We start from the raw sequence: 14,542 nt of genomic DNA, 5'->3' as shown, positions 1-14,542 counted from the left end.
TTTAGATGCTTACGTGAATAAAATAGAGAAAGAGGAAATCAATAAATTGAATATGCAACTAAAAAAATTAGAAAAAGAACAAATTTACCCCACTAAATATATATCAAATTAGAAATTCCAAAAATCAAAGGAGAGATTAATAAAATTGAAAGAAAAATATTAAACTAATAAAGAGTTGACTTTATGAAAAAAGCAATAACATAGATAAATCTTAGATTAATTTGATTACAAAGAAGAAAACCAAATTGCCAGTATCAAAAATGAAAAAGGTGAATTTACCACCAATGAACAGAAAATTAAAGCAATAATTAGAAACTATTCTGATTAATAAATCTGATAATCTTAAATAGGTGAAAAATTCCAAAAATATAGATTGCCCAGATTAACAGATGAGGAGATAAATTACTTAAATAATCCCACTTTAGAAAAATCAAACAAGCGATTAATGAACTAAGAAAAAATCTATATGGCCAGTTGTATTTACAAGTGAATTCTACCAAACATTTAAAGAACACTTCTAATACTATATAAATTATTTGGAAAAATAGGTGGAGTCCTAACAAATTCCTTTTATGACATAGATATGATGGTTTAGGTATCTAAACCAGAAAGGGTCAAAACAAGAGAAAATTATAGACCAATTTCCTTAATATTGATGCAAAAATCTTAAAGAGATTACAGCAACTTATCACCAAAGTTAAAGTAGGTTTCTTGATGGCGAGGGGTATGTCCTCTTGCTAGATCTCCTCCTGAAGCACTACCTCCAGAAGCCTCCCCTCTGAGGATTCTGCCTACACAGTTCTGAGTCAGCTGGACACTGGCAATCCTGGAAGAGAAACATCATAAATAAATAGCCTTGAGCAGAACTCTCTCTTGCTTTTGAGCTCTTGTGCTACTGTGCTCCTGTGCTCTTGCTTCTTGCTACCCCCCACTGAGAGGATGACTGACTAAAGACAGAATGGTTGCACCTCCTGATCGGTCTGTCTCTGTGATCCAAGTTGGAGCCCAAAGACTGGTAAGTTGGTCTAGCCATGTTGCCCACAGGTGGGCAGATAGAGTAGCCTTAAGGGATGCTACAGGTCATCTTCCTTTGCATTTTTTTTTCTAACTCTATAATTTCTTGGCAGTTTGATTGGTATGGCATAGTATGGTATTTTTGTTGTTTTTATTATATTAGCTTGCCTTTCTCATGAGCACTTCCAATTGTTTACAATTCCAATTCTTCCAATTGTTTACAAAAAATTATCACCAAGATAATACACTACGACACAACCTCTTGCCTCAGAGGCCAAGCCCCTTTTTACTTCCTGGGCCTGCCCTACCAGCTGACATGGTGTACAGGCTCCATAGCATATCTCAAAGAGGGAGCAATGCTTCATTGCCCCTAACAGTGGCCTAACTATATCAGATTGAAAACTATATTATAAAGCAGTGGTCATCAATCATCATTTGGTATTGATGAAGAGAAAGAGTAGTAGATAAATGGAATAGGTTAGGTTCACAAGATACAATTGTCAGTGATTATAATAATCTAGTGTTTGATAAATACCAAAACTCTAGCTTTTGGGATAAGAACTTATTGTTTGACAAAAATTCCTGGGAAAACTGGAAAATAGTATGGCATTGACCAACATCTAACACCCTATACCAAGTTAAGGTCTAAATGAGTTCATAATTTAGACATAAAGGGTGATAGCATAAGCAAATTAGGAGATCACGGGATAGTTTACTTCTCTGATTTGAGGAGAAAGAAAAAACTTATGGCCAAAGAAAAAGTAGAGAACATTATGAAGTGCAAAATGGATAATTTTGATTTCATTAAGTTAAAAAGGCTTCGTGCAAACAAAACCAATGCAGTCCAGCTTAAAAGGGAAACAGAAAACTGGGTAATTTTTTTTTTTTTTTTTTTTACATCCAGTGTTTCTGATAAAGGCCTCATTTCTAAAATATATAGAGAATTGATCAAATTTGTAAGAATACAAGCTATTCCCCAGATGATAAATGGTTAAAAGATATGAACAATTTTCAGACAATGAAATAAAAATCTTTTCTAATCATATGAAAAAATGCTTTAAATCATGATTGATTAGAGAAATACAAATTAAGAAAACTCTGAGATACCATTTCACACCTGTCAGATTGGCTAAGATAACAGGAAAAGATAATGGTAAGTTTAGAAGGGGATGTAGGAAAATTGGAACATTAATGCATTGTTGATGGAGTTATGAATTGGTCCAACCATTCTGGAGAGCAATTTGGAACTACGCCCAAAGGGCTATCAAACTGTGCATACCCTTTGATCTAGCAGTGTCTCTACTAGGTCTGTATCCCAAAGAGATCATAAAAAAAGGAAAAGGGCCATATGTACAAAAATATGTGTTGCAATCCTTTTTGTAGTGGCAAGGAACTGGAAATTGAGTGGGTGCTCATCAGCTGGGATTCCCCAACTAGGATTCCCCAGCTAGGATTCCCCAGCTGGCTGAATAAGTTATGGTATATGAGTGTAATGGAATATTATTGGTCTTTGAGAAATGATGAGCAGGTTGATTTCAGAAAAGACTTGCATTAACTGATACTAAGTGAAGTGAGTAGAACTAAAAGAACATTGTACATGCAACAAGATTGCATGATGGACTTGGCTCTTTTCAATAGAGGTGATTCAAAGCAATTCCAATTTACGTCATGAAACCAGACTGCATCTAGAGAGAGGACTATGGAGACTGAATGTGGAGCAAAGCATAGTATTTTCACTTGTTTGTTTGCTTGGTTTTTTTGTGTGTGTTTTTTTCTTCCATCTTTTGATTTGATTTTCTTGTGTAGCATGACAAATATAGAAATGTGTTTAGAAAAATTGCACATGTTTAATATATCTTGGATTGCTTGCTGTTTATGGGAGGGAGTGAGGGAAAAGAGGGAGAAAAATTTGGGAAAATTTACAAAATCAAATCAAAAAGTGAAAGAAAAAAAACACACGCAAAAAAGCAAGCAAACAAACAACAAGGCATGATAGTGAATCCAGAAGGAGGACAATTCTTCTATTCTTCATGGAACTGTCTTGCTAAGGGGAGAAACAGGTTTCAAACACAAATATGAAGTGCAGGAGGGAGTCTACAACTGATTAGAGTCACAATAAGGAGCCAGAGTAAATGATGGATGAACTGCCAAGTGAAAGATTTAATCTCTGTTTCTTTACTCATCTGTAAAATGAAGGTGAGGGACTTGATGCCTTTAGAGGTCCTTTCTACTTCTAAATCTATGCTTCTGTGATCCCAAAGAACTGTGTAAAAGGGTAGGAGTATAGATAATATAATTACCACAAATCTGATTAAATGCTACATTAATCACAGTTTATTATGAACAGCAACCAATGGATTCTCTTTTCAGAGAAATGGATCCCAAAGTTCTAGTGAATAGAATTGCTGTTTATATAATTACAGACATAACATTTTAACATCCCCATGCAAAAATGGGAAGCACTAGTGAAGTCAGAAGCAGGGAGAAGGTAAGAGGCTTCAAAAACATTGTGATCACACTCTCTTGATCACAATCTGGGAACTGATATTGAACAAGAAAGAAGTTTGGGACTAGATTGTGTAATTCAACTTCCCACATGAAATAAAGGTAGTTACCTTTATTTCAAGGCTGCTGCATGGAAGCAGATAGAAGAAAAGTTGTTTATGTCTAGAAGATAAGTGGTTGCCTTGAATGGCAACATCATCAAAAGAGAGAGAGTCAATGCCACTGAGAATCTGAGAAACCAATTTAAGTTTTGCGAGTCTGAATATAATATATTTCTTTCTCTTTCTCATAAAATGGGTCAAACAAGACCATTCTTATTTCTAATGTAGGATACAATTTTGTATATGGAAGCATATAAACATAAAACTGTAAATATCACAGGAAGGCAGGTAGGAAAAGTTTTAGGAAACTTTGTTTCGAGGTTTTTCACTGTTTTCGTCTCTCTCTGATGGACAAGGCAAATATGCCTCGTTGGCACCCATATGATGCCTTTTCTATCTGTAGAAATACAAGCAAACCCTCTTCCCCAAGCAGTTAACCTATCTAGTTCCTTTCATTCACCACTTTCTGGATCTCTCCACATCACCTGGTGATTATTTAAAGATAATGGAGCTGCTCACACTAGACACTGCCCTTCTGATGGGTTATAAAACCTATCTGTCAGAGCCAGTGCATCTTTATCAAAAATTAAAAAAAAAAAAATTAATGGTATAAAGAGCTAAATTTAGAAGTTCTCTAGAGTTATCTGTGGCTCCCCCTGTCTTTTGTTTTTGGAGGAGTGTCTTAATGTTTCTGTTTCTCCTCTCTACTATTGCCTGACCTTAAAGATTAAATCAATCATACTGAACCATGCTAAATTAGATAACTATTATCTCTATCAATTCCACTGACTTAGTACCTTGTAAGACAGAGTTATGGCCCATAACAGTTGAGGGATATTGAATTTAGGGTTAGGGTGACTAATACACTTTTAGCCTGGGCAAGATTGGAAGCCCTAGTCTTTTTTTTCCCCTTTTTTTAAAAATTAATTTTATAATTATAACATTTTTTTTGACAGTACATATGCATGGGTAATTTTTTACACCATCATCCCTTGCACTCATTTCTGTTCTGAATTTTCCCTTCCTTCCCTCCCCCCCCCCCAGATGGCAGGCAGTCCCATACATGTTAAATATGTTATAGTATATCCTAGATACAATATGTGTGCAGAACCAAAATTTTTGGTTGCACAGTAAGAACTGGATTCAGAAGGTAAAAATAACCAGGGAAGAAAAACAAAAGTGCAGTTTACACTCATTTCCCAGTGTTCCTTTTGTGGGTGTAGCTGATTCTGTCCATCATTGATCAATTTGAACTGAATTAGATCTTCTCTTTGTTGAAGATATCCACTTCCATCAGAATACATGTTCATACAGTATTATTGTTGAAATGTATAATGATCTCCTGGTTCTGCTGATTTCACTCAGCATCAGTTCATGTAAGTCTCTCCAAGCTTCTCTGTATTCATCCTGCTGGTCATTTCGTACAGAACAATAATATTCCATAACATTCATATACCATAATTTACCCAACCATTTTCCAATTGATGGGCATCCATTCATTTTCCAGTTTCTAGCCACTACAAAAAGGGCTGCCATAAACATTTTGGCACATATAGGTCCCTTTCCCTTCTTTAGTATTTCTTTGGGATATAAGCCCAGTAGCAGCACTGCTGGATCAAAGGCGCATCAACATTCATTTTTGCAAAACCTTGTGTTCCAAATTTTTTCTCTCCCCCCCAACCCCTTCCCTATATGGTAAATAATCTAACATATGTTAAACATGTGAATTTCTCCTATACATATTTCCACAATTATTTCCTGCACACACAAAAAAATCAGATTTAAAAAAGGAGAAAGAAAACAAAATACAAGCAAATAACAAAAAGAGTAAAAATACTGTGTTGTGATCCACATTCAGTTCTCACAGTCCTCTCTCTGAGTGCAGATGGCTCTCTTCATCACAAGACAGGAACTGGCCTGAATTGTCTCACTGTTGAAGAGAACCACATCCATTAGGATTGATCATCATATAATCTTACTCTTGCTGTGCATAATGATCTCCTGCTTCTGCTCATTTCACTTAGCATAAATTCATGTAAGTCTCTCCAGGCCTCTCTGAAATCATCTTGCTGATTATTTCTTATAGAACAATAATAATATTCAGGCATTCTCCAACTGATGGGCATCCAATCAGTTTCCAGTTTCTGGCCACTACAAAAAGGGCTGCTTCAAACATTTTTGCACAGGGTGTGAAATTTTAAATCTGCTTTTCTTTTGAAGTATATAATTCTGTCAACATGTAATTTTCTTTTATTATTCAATAGTATTTTATTTTTCCAATTACATGTAAAGATAGTTTTCAACATTCATTTTTGTAAGATTTTGTGTACCAAATTTTTTTCCATCTTCCTTCCCTCCCCCAATCCTAAAATAGAAAGCAATCTGATATAGATTATATATGTACAATAATTTAAAACATATTTCCACATTAATCACACTGTAACTTTCCAAGTGGTACCTCTTGTTTGACCCTTCTGATCTTTCTCTTCTGTACATTTTTTTAAAAAAAGATTCAATGATTTTTTAAATAACACTATCTCTAGTTTCCTCTCAACTTTCCTAAATCCTAAAAAAAAAAATAAAAATGCAAAACTCTTGGATTGCACAGATCTTGCAGAGAATCTCCATGTATCCTCATGGGTCACAGATAAGCATATATCTTCTCTCTGATTCCATCCAAAAAGTACACTATATTGCATATTCTTCATAGTTCTTCAGGAATTACAGAGAAAGCATACATCTTCTCTTTGACACCATAGAGAGAAGTATTGTATATCAAGCCATTTCTCAATTTTCTTGTAATTGTCAAAACAAATTATCTTCTCTCAACTTCTATCTCTTAAAGCTACAGTAATGCTATTTTTAGTCTCTGGATATAGAATGAAACAAGGACAACACATTATCTCATTCTATCCTTACAACAATTTTGTAAGGTAGGTATTATTGTTATCTGCATTTTGCAGATGAGGAAACTGAGGCAAGGTTAAGTGACTTGCATAGCTGATATGAGTAACCTATGGTTACTCAGCATATAAGACTCAAAATTCAATTGTAAGATTCAAAATTATATACTCTGTCTTAGAAGGCAGGACTAGTCTAATAATATATTATAGCTAACATTTATATAGCACTTACTATGTGCTAAGCATTACACTTATAATTATTATGTCATTTGATGGTCACAAAAACCCTGGGACCTAGTGGTTTATTATCACCATTTTTAGGATGGGGAAAATGAAACAAACAGGGTTTAAGTACTCTGTTCAGGGTCACACAGCTGGTAAGTATCTGTCTTGATTAAACTCAGATCTTCCTCAAGGTAAAACTGGAAGGCTGACACCATATGGACTTCACTACCAAATAGCACTTAGTACCTTGGTTGAAACATATAGCTTTCTTGCTTCTTTTTCCCCAAGCATATTCAATTGGTGAGCCAATCAAGCAAAAGGAAGCTTGGGGTTGACCTGTGTGAGTGCCATAAATGAATTTTCATTATTTTTCCCTCAAGTATTAGGACTGGGAATTGGGGGAGTAGGGTTGTTAAGTTTTGTAAAAGAATGTTCTTCCTGATTCCATAGATATAGAAAACATTCTAATGAAGTTGTTCAACTCTCATATAGGGCTACTTGTGCCTGCTCATATAATTAGTATTGGTCAGAGTGGGATTTAAAACTAGATTCTCTTGATCCTAAGTCTGATTCTATTTACTATGCCATACTCCTAAGCAAAATATTATTATTCCTATTTGACTAGTGAAGAAACTGAGGTTCTGAGATATAAAATTACTTGCCCAAAATCACACAGCTAAAAATGAATCCTTATCATACTTCTATGTTTAACTCTTTTTTTTATTAAATCTTTTTATTTTCAAATATATGCATGGATAATTTTCAACATTCACCCTTGCAAAACCTTGTGTTCCAAAACTCTTCCCCCAACCTCTTCCCTAGAGGACAAGTAATCCAATATATGTTAAACACGTGCAATTCTTTTATACATATTTACACCATTTTCCCCCTTTAATTATGAGAGCATAATCAAATCTTTCTGTCTAAGCCTCCAAATTCTTTTGGAACACCTCTGTCACTGATCCAGAATCCCAATGTTTTGGGGTCCCCCTTAATCCCAATACTTCTACTTCCTACTTTATCCTCTTATTACTTAACCTACTCCCCCTCTAAGGATCCCTTCCTTATCATTTTCTCTTTTCTTTTTCTCCTTGCCCTCTTGTTTTTTTGTTTTTTTTTTTAATTATAGCTTTTTATTGACAGAACATACGCATGGGTAATTTTTATAATATTGTCCCTTGCACTCACTTCTGTTCCAGTTTTTCTCTTCCCCCCTTCTACCCCTTCCCCTAGATGGCAAGCAGCTTCATACATGTTAAACATGTTAAAATATATCTTAGATACAATATATATGTGCAGATCTATACAGTTCTCGTTACACAAGAAAAATTGGATTCAGAAGGTAAAAATAACCTGGGTAGAAAGACAATAGTGCAAACAATTTACACTCATTTCCCAGTATTCCTTCTCTGGGTGTAGCTGATTCTGTCCATTATTGATCAACTGGAACTGAATTAGATCTTCTCTATGTTGAAGATATCCACTTTCATCAGAATACATCCTCAAATATTCTCATAGAGTATTGTTGTGTATAATGATCTCCTGGTTCTGCTCATTTCACTCAGCATCAGTTGATGTAAGTCTCTCCAAGCTTCTCTGTATTCATCCTGCTGGTCATTTCTTACAGAGTAATAATATTCCATAACATTCATATACTATAACTTATTCAGCCATTTCCAAGTGATGGGCATCCACTCACTTTCCTGTTTCTTGACACTACAAAGAGGGCTGCCACAAGCATTTTTGCACATACAGATCCCTTTCTCTCCTTTAAGATCTCTTTGGGATACAAGCTAAGTAGTAACACTGCTGGATCAAAGGTATGTACAGTTTGATAACTTTTTGGACATAATTCCAGATTGCTCTCCAGAATGGCTGGATCACTTTACAACTCCACTAATAAGGTGTTAGTGTCACAGTTTTCCTACATCCCCTCCAACAGTTATCATTATCTTTTCTGTCATCTTAGCCATCCTGAGAAGTTTATATATATAGTAGTCTCTCTAAAGACAGGAAAAGTGGAGGAAAGTTAGAGATGTTGGCACGATGGAAGATTGTTGGCAAGTTGAAAGGGAAGTGTTATATACTGAACAGACACAAGGGCAAAGAACTAGTAGAGGACGGAATGAAAATGTGAACTTCTAATATGATGAGAGGCTAGTGAGCCTTGGCTCACTGTCCTAGAGAGATATTAGTGACAACTGAGGGAAGGTTCTTTTTCAAAGTGGAAAAAAAGTTTTATTTTTCTTTCCAGTGGAAGGAAAGGTGAGGGTATAGGATGAGGCAAATCCAAGAAGGTTCTTGGTTCCTCAGGGATCTCTTACCTTTCTCAATCCGGATGATTTAGATCAAGAACGGAAAGATCTGTGAGTAGATCTTTCAGTGGACAAAAGAGAGGTAGGTATACAAGAGAATGGAATGCCCTTCCCGTGCTCATTTTTCCTATCAAAATTCTACCAATTCTCAGCTCAAATGTCACCCCTGACCCTACGCCTCGTTTGATTCCCTCAGTACAGAACGCTTTCTCTCCCTCCCTTTCCACTCCTATATATGTACTAGTCTTATAATGCTAATCATATACTCTATGCATCTCTCCTTCCCCAAGCAAACTATCATCTCCGTTAGAGTTATCTTCAACCATCTTTGTACTAATCCCTGGCTCTGTACATCTATGTGCAGGGATGACAAAAGCTCTCTTTAGGAATGGGTCTTTGAGTAGGGCCTCAGTCTGCCACTGTCTCTGCCCTGTTTTCTTTTTATTGATGCTCCTTCTCTTGAGTCCTCAGGACCTGAAGAGGTAAGAGAGACTCTCACTCACTTAGGGATTAGAGAGAGCCGGATAATTCTCTTTCTTCGAGTCCAGGAAAAGGCTCTTTTGCACCACACTAAGTAATACCCATTCTTCTGGAAAGAAGTAGACAGTCATGTCCTCAAAGATCAGTCATCTGAGGTGAAGAGGACTGTACTGGGAGGGAGGGAAAGGGAAGAGAGGGAAAGAGAGAGAAAAGGAGAGAGGGAGAATGAGGGAGCAGAGAGGGAGAGGGGAATAGACAAGGGAGAGGGAAGAGAGGCAGAGAGAGAGAGAAAGAGGTGGGGGGAAGAGAGAGGGAGAGATCGAAAGGGACAAGGGGCGGAGTTGAGGACCCCTTCCCATAATCTTGCAACTTCCCTAAAGACGTTGTTTCCTGAAAGGAGCGGTAGCTCGGAATCTAAGCTCTTCACTTCCAGTCTTCAGTGGAGTGGCTGAAATCTCGCTTTAAATGAAAGATCCTAGAAATTCACTCCCTCAGCTCACAGCCATGCATACCATCCACAGCCTCAGAAGTTTCTCTCTGGTCCCACTATTTTGTCGGCTCGTTGGTCTAGGGGTATGATTCTCGCTTCGGGTGCGAGAGGTCCCGGGTTCAAATCCCGGACGAGCCCGCTTTTGTAATTTTAATTCTTAATATATTCCAAAAAACCTGGAAAATGTGGTCGTGTTACCTGTGAGTGCGAGAGAAAGAAGGAAGTGGGGAGGAAGAAGACGGTTTTGGGGACGGACTCGAGTTTAGTGGTCCCTGAAGAATGAAAAGGGAAAGGAATTTGGATGAGCTGGGACCTTTCAGCTTTGCAGAGGTGAGGCAATGGAAACCCAATCTCAAGGGATAGATAGTGAGAGGCAGAGAATTCCTGAGTGAAATAATAAAAAACACACATGCTATGTTACATGAAGTCAAAGTCTTAAATGTCAGACTAAGAATATTGTATTTTATTCTCTAGTTAATCGGAACCAGTTTTAACCTGAAGGTCTAAGCTTTTGCTACTTTTCCCAAATTCAGTGTAAAAAATGTCAGGTAAAAGTTATACAAATCGATAAATACTTATTAAGTGCCTACTATGTGCCAGGTACTATGCTAAATAATGTGGGTTTTTTTTTTTTTTAAAGCAAAAGATAGTTGCTGTCCCCAAGAGTTTACTGTCTAATGGGGTCAACATGCAAATAAATCATGGCCACACCCTCACCTATACGGTTCTCTCGTCACTAATCTAATAGCAAAGCATTTCATTACCTGAAAAATAGACATCTTGAAAGTTATTCAAATTCATTACAATGTGCGCAGGATATTATTGCACATATTTTAAAACTTTTAAAAAAATGTATTGGTAAGTTTGGGTGATTTTTTTCTTTAAAAATATTATGTATATAATTTATGTATTTAACATGTTTAACATATATTGGATTGCTTGCTATCTAGGGGAGAGGGTGGGGGGGAAGGAGGAAAAAAATCTGAAACACAAGGCTAGGCAAGGGTCAATGTTATCAAATTATTCATGCATATGTTTTGAAAATAAAAAGCTTTATATATAAATTTTAAAAATAAAAATATCATGTATCTTATGGGATGGCTCCCAGGGAGGGGAGGTAGAATACTGGGAGGAAATTTATGCAGTAAAGAAGCAAAATAAAATAAACTGAATATTGACTGTGAAATAATAAAGACCAAGTTTAGTCCTAAAGAAGAAATAGGGGAAAGACATCTCCCCTATTCCTTTGTAGTTAGGGGTCAATGGATGTGAAACAATTTTTTTGTTTTGTTTTGTTTTTAATGATTTTGCTGAAATTTTTTGTACTCTAGAGAATTTTTTAATTTAAGGGACTGCTCTCTGAGAAGGAGAAACAAGATGAAATCTAGGGAAAAAAAAATTTGGCACAGGAAACTAAAGGTACCAGAAGTTGACAGCTTCCTGGCCACCTTAGTACAAAAAGTTTACGAGGAGTCTCAGCTACTTCTCAATGGTGGGAAGCACGAAGGCAGAAAATCAAAACAATAGATGGGTATGTTTGTTGATATTCTTTTTTAGGAAATGTTTTTGAAACTGTCAAATGATGTAAGAGTGTTTCATTTTGTTCAAATTTCAAACCTGAGTTTAACATCCTGGCCTGACCTACCACACCACACCTACCCTCCCACTCTTCCAACCTAACTTTTCCAATTATTTATTTTCCATATTCTAATTTTGCTCTTTAATTTCAACTTGGAGTTAGTTTAAATACTTTTCAATTGAAAACATCATTAACTTTTAAAATTTTATACCACATTTCCAAATATATTCCTCCCTGACCAGTCAGAAGTCATTCGTTATAACAAAGAATATAAAAGAATGAGAGGAAAAAAACAAAAACACTTCAACAAAAATAATTGACACATACACAGAAACTGACAGTATTTGCATGTTCCACACCCATAGTTTCCTATCTCAGCAAAGAAGGGAAGCAATTTAAATTTAAATTTGAATTTAAAATTTACCTTTTTTTAAATAGTTTTTATTTACCAGATATATGAATGGCTAATTTTACAGCATTGGCAATTGCCAAACCTTTTGTTCTAATTTTTCCCCTCCTTCTTCTCCCTCCCAGATGGCAGGTTGACCAATACATGTTAAATATGTTAAAGTATAAATTCAATACAATATATGTGTACATATCCAAACAGTGTACAATTAGCCTGTGAAGGAAATCAGAAATGGGATTGGGAATTCTATGTAGTGGTTCATAGTCATCTCCCAGAGTTCTTTTGCTGGGTGTAGCTGGTTCAGTTCATTACTGCTCTATTGGAACTGATTTGGTTCATCTCATTGTTGGAGAGGGCTACGTCTATCAGAATTGATCATCTATAGTATTATTGTTGAAGTATATATTGATCTCTTGGTCCTGCTCATTTCACTCAGCAACAGTTCATGTAAGTCTCTCCAGGCCTTTCTGAAATCATCCTGTTGGTCATTTCTTACAGAACAATAATATTCCATAATATTAATATACCACAATTTATTCAGCCATTCTCCAATTGATGGGCATCCACTTAGTTTCCAGTTTCTGGCCACTACAAAGAGGGCTGCCACAAACATTTTTGCACATGTGAGTCCTTTTCCCTTTTTTATGATTTCATTGGGATACAGGTCTAGTAGAGACACTGCTGGATCAAAGGATATGCACAATTTGATAACTTTTTGAGCATAGTTCCAAATTGCTCTCCAGAATAGCTGGATGTATTCACAATTCCACCAGCAATTTATCAGTGTCCCTGTTTTCCCACATTTCCTCCAACATTGAGCATTATCTTTCCCTGTCATTCTAGCCAATCTGACAAGTGTGTCAGATTATATCAGAGTTGTCTTAATTTGCATTTCTCTGATTAATAATGACTTGGAGCATCTTTTCATATGGCTAGAAATAGTTTCAATTGCTTCATCTGAAAATTGTCTGTTCATATTCTTTGATCATTTATCAATTGGAGAATGGCTTGATTTCTTATAAATTAGAGTCAATTCTCTATATATTTTGGAAATGAGGCCTTTATCAGAACCTTTGACTGTAAAAATGTTTTCCCAGTTTATTGAGTCCCTTCTAATCTTATCTGCATTAGTTTTGTTTGTACAAAAACTTTTCAATTTGATATAATCAAAATGTTCTACTTTGTGATTAATAATGATCTCTAGTTCTTCTTTGGATATAAATTCATTCCTCTTCCACAGGTCTGAGAGGTAAACTATCCTATGTTCCTCTAATTTATTTATAATCTCATTCTCTATGCATAGGTCATGAACCCATGTTGACCTGGTGTACAGTGTTAGGTGTGGGTCAATGCGTAGTTTCTACCATACTAATTTTTGTCAAACATTGAGTTCTTATCCCAAAAGCTGGGGTCCTTGGGTTTGTCAAACACTAGATTATTAAAGTTATTGATTAGAAAATTTACCTTTTTAGAAAGAATGATGACAAGGACCATATAATTTCTGAATTCCTTCCAATTATGATCAATTGTAGCCCCCTTATCATCTCAGACTCAGACCTTCTGGATAGGAGTGATTTTACTTAATAAACCTCTCTAGTGAAATCAGAGTATTAGTATGTTCCTTGAAAACCTGAACTGCCTAGCAAAAAAATGAATAAATAAAGCACACAGAAAATACATAGGCTGAAAGAGGGATTAGACAGCCATGTCTTATTATATAATATATATATATATAATTACATAATATATAAAAATATATAAACATAAATACAATAATATGTAATCCCAGGAAATATAATATAAATTATAGGAAAGCCTGCAACAACACATTAGGTAGATTCTCTGGACTGATGTAATGAGAAGACATGATAGATCAGCCTTGTACAGATAGAGAACACTTGCTATTCATTTCATGTACAATGAATGATGCCTAGAGGGCAAAGGTGGAAGGAGGAGAAAATGTCTATCATAATTCCTAAAGGAAAAGGAAATGGCAAAAACCTCTCCAGTAAGTTGGTCAAGAAAACCCTCCATGGAATCACCAAGAGTAGGCCCCGACTGAAACTGCAGAACAACAACAAAATAGCTCCTAAATTTCCACTGATATTTTTCTCATTTAATTTCTAATTTAATGACACCATATTTAATCATAAAATAATGGCCAAACATAGTGTAAAACTATAATAACCGGGAGTCATCTCCCAGAGTTCTAGGAACCGGTATCATACTATCCCTGGGTGAATGGGCACAAATTTACAGAAACCTATATCAGTGAGTCACAAAAGCAAGGGAGATTCATGTTCCCAGAGCATCTTACAATGCGGTTTAAGGAACTTTCTTCTTCTTTTTTATTTTTTTATTTTTATTTTTGTTGAAGCAATTAGAGTTAAGTGACTTGCCCAGGGTCACACAGCTAGGAAGTGTTAAGTGTTTGAGGCCGCATTAGAACTCAGGTCTTCCTGACTTCTGGGCTGATGCTCTATCCACTGCACCATTTAGCAGCCCTTAACAATATGTACTT

The 14,542-nt window shown here is 35.9% G+C and overlaps 1 non-coding gene across 1 annotated transcript; it reads left to right on the top strand.

Annotated features, from left to right (window-relative positions):
• Positions 1-10,099: 10,099 nt before the first annotated feature.
• On the top strand, positions 10,100-10,171 carry TRNAP-CGG (transfer RNA proline (anticodon CGG)). Its single transcript has one exon. It is a non-coding gene; the product is annotated as a tRNA-Pro (tRNA).
• The last annotated feature ends 4,371 nt before the right edge of the window (positions 10,172-14,542 follow it).

Source organism: Sminthopsis crassicaudata, chromosome 4 (genome assembly GCF_048593235.1).
Source record: "Sminthopsis crassicaudata isolate SCR6 chromosome 4, ASM4859323v1, whole genome shotgun sequence".
Lineage (NCBI taxonomy): Eukaryota > Metazoa > Chordata > Mammalia > Dasyuromorphia > Dasyuridae > Sminthopsis > Sminthopsis crassicaudata.
This window is presented reverse-complemented; position numbering and strand designations above follow the sequence as displayed.